Source organism: Prosopis cineraria, unplaced genomic scaffold, assembly GCF_029017545.1.
Source record: "Prosopis cineraria cultivar Desert tree isolate PC_DT_omini unplaced genomic scaffold, ASM2901754v1 PC10, whole genome shotgun sequence".
In the NCBI taxonomy this organism is placed as follows: Eukaryota; Viridiplantae; Streptophyta; class Magnoliopsida; order Fabales; family Fabaceae; genus Prosopis; species Prosopis cineraria.
The window spans coordinates 19,106,624-19,116,155 of NW_026555341.1; the positions used below are offsets into that span (position 1 = coordinate 19,106,624).

Below are 9,532 nucleotides of genomic sequence, written 5' to 3' on the forward strand. Positions count from 1 at the left end.
CGGACTATGATCTCCCTCTATCGCACAAAATTAGGGTGTCGTTACTCTAACACCGCATCATTGATGTTAAGGAGCGTCACTCTCCAATGCCATATCTTACATGGATACTAAGGAGAAAATCTCCAACACCGTGCCTCACTAGACACTAAGGAGATACATGCCATATGAACTTCTACTACTCCTTCCTACAGGTGAACTCTCACCTTTTAACATGATCATGCTCACACTCATCATATATAACACATGTACATTTCGAATTTCTTAGCCAATCCATATAAATTTTTAATATTGTCATCATTTACAAATAGTTTTTCATGCACAAAATCACATTTCACAATAAGCAAGATTATCAAATCTCAAGCTCAAATTAATATATCTACTCACAAACAGTTAAGCAATATAATCAAATAGTGTAAATTATTCCGTTACCTCAACCCTTTATCACACAAAAGGGTTACTATGGCTCAACATTAGCTTCACACATTCTATATGCACGAGGCAACTCGAGCAACACTTAATCTACATAATCAAGTGATAATCATCAATTATCACTCTAGATAACCTTGAATTCACTAGGTTCTTAGTGCCTATAACACCTAAATTCCTTACCTAACTACACCGACCATTTTAAAATACTATAACCATCTTATTAAACATTCCAACACACCAAATTCATCATCTAATTCCCCACGTTGTCTTAAAATCTTTAAATTATACCTAGGGTTCATCTAAACCCTCAACAAAAATTTTCAATCACTATAAAACCCATAAACTTAGGGTTAGAGGATTGATTTAACCCCCCAAGACCTTAAATAATCTAATAGATTTGGTCTAAATCTAAGGGAATCAAAATCAAAGCCCCCATTGCCATAAAAGTCAGAAATGTTCGCATTAAAATGAAGGAGAGGGAATGTGGAACTTGCCAAAGGATGATTCAACCTCCTAATGCTCCCAATGTGGCTTAAGGATCGTGCCCTAGCAGTGCACGAGCTCCTCTTCGTCGTTCTCTCATTTTCCTTCTTTCTTCCTTCTATTTTTGGTTTGTTTTTTGCATCTGATAAGAGCAGATTTTACACGTGTGCCACGATGCATTGACACGCTCACTATAGCACATGGCACAAAAAGTCCCACCAAAATTTAAACTCCATTCCATGCCATAGCCCGCTGAAACACTGACCTAGCCTCCTCCTAAGGAAATACTGATAATTCCTAATTTAAAAATTTAGGATGTTACAACTTCCACATAAAAGTACTTCCAAAGGCATTTCATTTTTTAAAAAAATAATTTGAAATTTAATATTATAATACAATTTTTTATTAAAAAATTATTATATTGGTGTTAAATAATAAAAATTAAATAATATTTGAAAAGTACTTTAAGTTATTAATTAATTAAACATTAATTTATAATAAATTTATAAATTTAAGATTAATTAATTGGCTAAAAAATTAAAATACTAAATAAAATTATAATATAATATTTTATAAATTATTCTTATTAATATCTAAAATAATTATAATACTTCAATTAATAACATAAAATATAAAGTAATTAACACCAAATTAAATTATTAAGAAATTATAATAAAAAAATTTCAAAGGGTCTTTTGGAGCGCTTCATGTTCTCTGGAAGATCATATTCTTTTAGAGCGCCTTTGGGAAGAAGTGCTTTGAAAAGATATATAATTTTAAAATAATTTCATTTTTTAGTCTTTTAAAAATTTTTTTTTTTGGTTGAAAGTGCTTGGAGGAACTAACCTTTTAAAGCGCTTTTTTTTAACAAGTGTAAGCTCTGCCTTATTTTTTAGGAGCATTTTTAAAGTAAGTGCGTCTATATGGGTACTTCAATAAGTCTATTTTGCAATAATGTCATTTTCCCAAATGTATTTTCGCTTTGCAGAATTGGTTAATGAGATTCGAAAGAACCTGGTGCTTCTTATATGGATCAAAAGATTGTGCAAAAACGCACGCGCGCGCGCGCGCACACATATATATATATAGCGATAATGAATTTTGAAGTAGTAAAATGCTGGGGAAGGAAGATAGAAGAACAAGAGTGTGTTTCTTTTTCTATCAAACAGGGATGTTTTAGTCAATTCAGGAAAAAAGAAAAAAAACGCATTCACCCCCAATCCTTTGGGACTTGATAGATATTTAGTGATTTTATAGTACCTTTGGGAATTTTGAATGCTTTTGTGGTACTTCATAGTAATGTTCTTTTGACAAATTGAGCAAATGAAAAGTTGCTCTAATGCACTAATAATTATTTTAAATTTGCAGTGGAATGCTCTTTTGACAATAATTAGGCATAGAAACGATCAAAAGAAGCTTTTAGCCTTTGACACTATTATTAGTTCCAAGGCGCATCATCTCCATTAAATGATCATGGACCAATACTTCTTCTTCATTCCGTCGCTGAACATTTCTCCAGCGAGAGCTTTTGCAGTTTCTGTGCTCTAATTTTCTGGTATTTTTCATTCTTCCTTTAATCTAAGATTGTTTCTTTCTTATAATTATTTTCTTCTTCTTTTATTTCACCTCAACTCATTTTTTTTAAATCAAATTTTTTAAACAGAAACAGGAGATTTCCCTCTCATGGAAAGCATCCCAAAACCAGCTGCTCTACACAGGTAATACCTTTGGCGTTTGGTTTTTCATCGTGTTTACATATATGTGTGTGTCTTCTGCTTTATAATTTCTTACACTTCTGCTTTGTTTTTCTTGAATTCCTCCAGTATTTGAGAGTTAAGGGGAAATATTTAATTAAATCATGAATAGACTAAAATATTTGGTGTTTGAGATTGTATTACGATAAGCAATTTGTTTATCAAGTCGATTTTTGGATAACTATAAATAGTTTAAATAGATATTAATGGAAATAGTAATTTTTTTAATAGATAATTATAAATTATATTCTTATTCCCTCTTTTAAAAAATATAAAGTATTTTTAATCTAGTTATACACCTCAATAAATTAGTTAATTCTCTTTAAATGAACACTATTTTTTAGGTTTTCCCTTATTTAATAGAATGCCTTACTTTAAGGTAAATTGTTAGAATTTTTATTGGGAGAAATGCTTATATTTAGTATCCAATCAATTACACCTATGGTCAATTAAAAAAAAAGATGATCGGTTGAATGTTTTTTTATTAAAGATATATATTTTTTAAAAATATTAATTACACATTGAATATTTTTTATTTTTTAATATCTAATTGTAAAAAATACTTTATATTTTTAATCCGAGAGAGTGTCCATTTTCTTATAATTCTTGTCTATCTCCTATAATATCTAAACCTTATGATAAAATTAAAAGTTTAAATGTAAGTAATGATCAATAATATCTCATGTTAGGTAAAATTAAAGGTTTCATATCTAATTTGGACTATTTAAATTTTAAATATTTTTTATTTTAGGAGTAAACTAATATAAAAAATAACATGGTCACAATCAATTCATAAATAAAAATTTAGATAAAAAATATAAAAATAATAAGATTTAAATGGCCTGAATCAAATATCAACAAAGATCAGTTAACAAAATAGTCACTGTACATTTTGGCTTTGATAATACCCAGATCAAAGAATTGTAATTAGATACTGGATAACGGCCCACAAAAATTCAAAGAATGAAATAATCTATTATCTATTACTTTTATTAACATGGGGTGGCCATATCTACAGTAAATGAACAGTGCTCCATTTGCTATTTTTTTTTTATATCAGAGCTCCACCTATTGTCTTCATTAATTGCACGTTCCAGGTCACGTGTTCCAATTCTCCATCTATTGTAGTATTGTAATTATAATAATATTATACTATTATAATTATAACATAATATTATGATATTGGAGATAGAGATTCGAATATTGTAGTGTTAATATTATTATAATATTTGATGGTTTCTGTTGTTTGTTTTTTCTCATCTCAGCTAATATTTTATATTTTATTTTGAATTTAACTACTATAACACGGAAAAGGACGGAGAAAGGGGAGGTTGGTCTTGCATTTATGGGATAGATTAAATGGGAAGGTGGATGGGTCAATTGGCACGATTTCAATAATTTTTGAATTCTTGGTAATTTTCATGTTGCCATTTCGCACCACCAGGTGAAATTTTAAATATATTGTTTGCCTAGTGTGATATTCGTATGTGCAGAACAATCAATCATCAATCATCAAATTTCTATATAAATTTGGGATCTTCCTTTGAACACTAAATGAACAGTGGCACCAATGTGAGTTTTTTTTTTAATCATCAAATACACAGATACATTTATCAAAAACATTTCATAGCCTCAGTCCTTTAAGTATTTCCCCTATTTAACTTCTCGGCACCTCTCCAATTTCCATTAACAAGTTCTCATGATCATTTACTTCCCTCAGTCGCTTTAAATTTTGTCTGCTACTCTGCCACTTCTTCTCCTCTAATATCCTTCATTTCTCATGCATTCACGCTAGGTACGCCCTACCCATCCCTCCATAAGTGTGGATGTGGAAGAGGATCCTTCAATTGCCCCTTTTTCGGTGGGAGTCATCTGTTTGTGACTATCGACGGGCACTTCCATTCACTCAACTTGATGGCAAAAGCTTCGTAAACGAAGTGTGAGCTTGGAATCCACCTTTTAATCCAAGACCTTCACCACCTTACCATCTGAACCCACGATGGTGGAGAAACGTCCATAATTACTTATGCTTCACTGTGCGATAGATCTATGTTTGACTTTCCACAGCCCTATTGAATCAGGTAGCTGAACACGTTAAGTTTGTCGCTGTGCTTGGGATCTCTACTTCCGTCTATGGGTTCCAAATGGCTTCTAGTGATTAGTGTCAAGCGAACACAGTTTTGTGGTGCTGACAATAAGGTAATGTATGATTTGTGGGTTCTCTGTGTATTGTCCTTTCATTAAATCATTATTGCCGCTCATATTTTGATGAGGAATACGTAAGTGATGCAATTGGATAGATGGTTGCCTCCGTGATCCTTATCCAGACTGCACTGTGTTAAAATTAGAGAGATATTTTGGTACTTTATGTAACAACACGGACTCACCCCACCCCACCGGGGGTTTTTTGTCGGTGCTGGGCCCTAACCCTTCACAGGGCCCAAGCCGGCATTTACCATTGGTGGTATGATGGTTATTCCTCACCCCACCCTCATGGGGGTCTTTTGAAACCTCCCCAGACTCAAACCTCCAACCTCTACCACCTTAACAAAGTTGAGGCTGAGTCTGGTATCGTTAAGTCACTTGACTCAACGGTACCAGATTCAGCCTGAACTTTATTAAGGTGGTAGAGGTTAGAGGTTTGAGTCTGGGGAGGTTCCAAAAGACTCCCGTGAGGGTGGGGTGAGGAATAACTATCATACCACTGGTGGGAAAGCTGGCGACCGTCCTGTGAGGGGAGGCACGCCCAGCACCGACAAAAAACCCCCGGTGGGGTGAGGTGAGTCCGTGCTGTTACACTTTAGATTTCGTTTCCTTTTGAATGTATTTTCCCTTTTCATTAAAAAAAATTAAAAGTACTTCTAAAGGGATATATCATGAAATCAAATGTTATTGCTATTCTCATTTTCATCAAAGCCTATAACATTAGGTCAAAATAGACATAGTTAGCTGTACTCTTTTTATTTTTCAATTGCTGCTTCATGATACTTCAAAGTAGCTATTTTCTGATATATATGCTAACTCTAATAACCATAATTCATCTCCTGTAGCTGACTAAACATTGATGGTGTATATATAATGACTATGATGACAATCTAATCTCTACAATGTCCTGACTGCTTTATGATTTTCATTATGGTTTTGCTTTCTTCACTTTATGAAATCTTGAGTGTAATTCCAATAGTCCAACTTTTGCTTCGTTAGTAGATGAGAATGGTTGGGTTCAAGTTTTTTGGAATGTGTGGTCGTTTGTCGACTGAAATACTTCACCAGGTAGAGGACAAAATAATGTTCTATGTGATATTAAATCTCAAGGAAATTAAATAAAGACTTCTGCTCGGCATGTTATATGGATGAGTCCATGTTCAATATTCTACAAGTTATGAATAGCTTTTCCATATCCTGATTTCCTCCATTATAGGGCCTGTTTAGCCATGATGCAACTCTTTTATCTCTAGCTTTCTTGTCAGGTTCTCAAATTTAGCTCCTAGCACAACTTTGGCCAACAGGTCTAGTACTTTAAATTATTAGATGAATGATGAAGTTTAACAGTATTGTTTTTGAGCTTTTTCTTGATTAAATTTTTTGTCAAGCTTCACACATGTTTTGTTCTGTTAAGGTATACAAAGTTATTTAGTATATTGATGATTAGGGCCATGTTATTACATTGATAGTTTCATAGGTGCTTCAATAGCAATGCTTAATTTACTAGGAAGACATTTTCCTAGTGTATCTTCAAGCACCTTAAGATTCTGATAACAGAAAAAATGCCCTTCTCTATAGGTCTCTATTTATAAACTAGCTAACAAGTCAGAAATTGACATTCACCTCATATGAGACAAGCCGATTAGTTTCCTTACATGTCTTTTGTATCTCTCGATGTCTATTGTCTTTGAAGCATATCTTATGCGTAGGTTCAATTGGAGTCTCTGCTGGCTTTCAAGCTAGCATGTAGTCTCTTCCAGAAGATTCAAGGTATATTTTCTATGTGATCAATTTTTTTTTTTGAATTGGCAAGTTCCTTATATATGAAATTCTTTAGGTCAGCGAGAAACTTAATCCCAAACTGAATTTCAAGGGTTCATTTAAGCTGCATGATTTCTTCTAAAATCATGAGTCATTATGATATCATTGACATGGACAATTAATCAAAATAGCAATTTTACTTTTAGGGTATAACTCAGTAAATAAAGTGTGGTTAGTTTTTCCTTGAATATAACCATAGCCTTTATTCTTTAATAGTCTTTGTGAACTTTTTAAGCCTTGGTTATAACAAAACTTTGTCGCCATCCAGCTCTTATAGGTTGAATTATTCCCTAATAGACAATATGCCTGGTAATTAGATGTTGAAAGTCACTGATAAAGGCTTATGATATTAAATATTTAATATTTAATATCTAGGTATTTATCCATTAAGTATTTTATCTATTAGATATTTTGTCTAATTTTTTATCATCTTATCTTCCAGAGTTATTAAATAGATTTAAACTAGATTTATTAGAGCTAGAGAAGCAAGCTTGGTGCCTCAAAATCTCTATACATATGATGCTAAATAAAATAACATGGCTGAGAAAATTGCTTGAAAACTCAGTCATTTTAACAAAAGGCTACTCCATTAGTTGCCAAATTTAGTTCTCTATTTTTTTCATTATCCCGTTGCATGAAAATGCTTGGAAATATAAATATCAACATTGTTTGTTGATTTTATTCTTTTCCAGTTTTTGTTCTATTTGTTCTTTGGCTGTTATGGAGAAACTTATAATACCAAGACAAAAGAAACTTTGTTGACAGTCTCTTTGCTTCAGGAAAATCTAATCCATGATGATAATGAACTTATTTTGTTGGCATTCTTGGCGATTCATTAGAGTATGTTGAAGACTCTATTGCAAGGTGAGTTTTCCATCCTTTACAATCCTTAGAACAATGTTTTATCTTGTTCAAGAAAGTTTATATGGGTTAGTAGGAAAAACTATTACTGTATGCATATATTATGCTATAACCATGAGAAATTGAGGAGTTTAATTTCAAGTTTGATCTTGAACAAAATATAAATATCATACAGGGGCCTTATAGATATGGATAAGTTTTTTGAGATCCAATCATTATTTTAAAAATAGAATGCTGTCTTTTGTCACTAGCCCATTGGACTGCGTTTGTTGGATAAATTGTTTCCTATAAGGGGAACTTTGTTCTGCAACTTTTGGTTATTAGCAGCTAATTGACTTGCCTTTCTATTATAGCATTTAGTTCATGGCTTTATTCTTTTTACTTTGTATTGATACCCTTTCATATGAATATGATAGTGATTTTCTATCGTTGTGGGGCTTTAGCAATTTTACAGAATATGATAAGTTCATCATGTACACCTTGCTTGTGTAAATTCCTAATTCCAAATTGTAAAGTGATTCCAAGATAGTTTCCTTTTCCTTGGTTTTCCTTACTTCTAGGCTGTGAAGAACAAATGATCCACTTGGATTGGCCTACAAGTGTGAGAATTTGTCAAGGAATAGCAAGGGGATTGGCTTATCTTCATGAGGAATCAAGATAGAAAATAGTATATAGGGATATTCAGGTAACTAACATCTTGCTAGATAAGGATGTGAATGCCAAGATCTTTGACTTCAGTTTAGCAAAGCTCGATTATGATGATAATACCCACATTGGCACCTGAATAGCTAGAACAATGTATTATGCCATATTAAATTCTATATTTGATTGCTCATTAACAGAATTTATCTTCACCATGCACTTCCTCTGTGATGTATGATCTGCTATTGCATAAAGCCATTCTCATTCAAATGATCCTAGAAACATCAATATTTCATTTGTTTAGTAAAATCATTAATTTGTGGGTGTTGCATATTCTCTTTTCAATAGTTACATGGCTTCTAAACATGTAATGAGGAGTTACATGATAAACAAAGGATATATTTATAGTTTTAGAATTGTTGCTTTAGAAATTGTTTGCAGAGAGGACAACACAAATTATAGGCAAGGTGTTTTAATTTATAATAAATATAAAATAATTTATTGATTATGTGTATGTTTTAAAAAAAATACATTAATTACGTGTTGAGACATTTCTAACCCTTAAAAAATGTATCACACTTTTGAACGGTTATTACTAAGAAAAATTAATGAATGCCTTGAATTTATAGTATTTTTTTAAAGGTTTTTTTTAAATAAAAGTGCTTTATTTACTAAGCATGAAATATTTTTGTGGCCATGGTAAGATGGGAGGAAGTGACTCCCTCCGTTTAAAAATATAAGGCATTTTTTTAAGAGTTAGATGTTCAAAAATATAAGGCATCTTTAGTTTTTTGATGTATAATCATTAATTTTTTTTCAAAAGTGCCCTTACTAATAATAACTTTATATTTATTATAAGGTATTTAATAGGGATAAATATGAAAAGATAGAATTAGTTAAAAAGTAAATAACTACTTTAATGGGAGGTGAGATTCAATTAAAAATGCCTTACATTTTTAAACGGAGGGAGTATATTTTTTTGAACAGTAAATTACAAATATCATATAGCTTTCTTATTTGTTTTGATACTCTTCTCGCACTTCACTAAATTATTATGATACAAGAAATTGAATAATTTATTTAATACTTTACTAATGAAATCAGACATTAACAATTATAAGTTTCTCCTTAAATTAGTTTGGTTAATTGCGAATAAGTTTACACACAAAAAGCCTAAATGATAATAATCCATGATAAAAGTAATAAGGTGTCCTAAAAAATGACCAATGTTGTATTCTAAGATATATTTGAGAACACTGAAAATAAATTATAATTTTTTTTTGTTATAGTATACACTGGTTACTTGCTTAACTTTCTTTTTTATAAATTATATTTTT

General features: G+C 31.5%; 1 long non-coding RNA gene across 1 annotated transcript; it reads left to right on the forward strand.

The window, feature by feature from the left end:
• The first annotated feature begins 2,380 nt into the window (after positions 1 to 2,380).
• Positions 2,381 to 8,423, forward strand: LOC129321448 (uncharacterized). The gene is made up of 6 exons (XR_008596005.1): positions 2,381 to 2,467; positions 2,576 to 2,630; positions 4,462 to 4,865; positions 6,581 to 6,641; positions 7,472 to 7,556; positions 8,114 to 8,423. It is a non-coding gene; the product is annotated as an uncharacterized LOC129321448 (long non-coding RNA).
• The last annotated feature ends 1,109 nt before the right edge of the window (positions 8,424 to 9,532 follow it).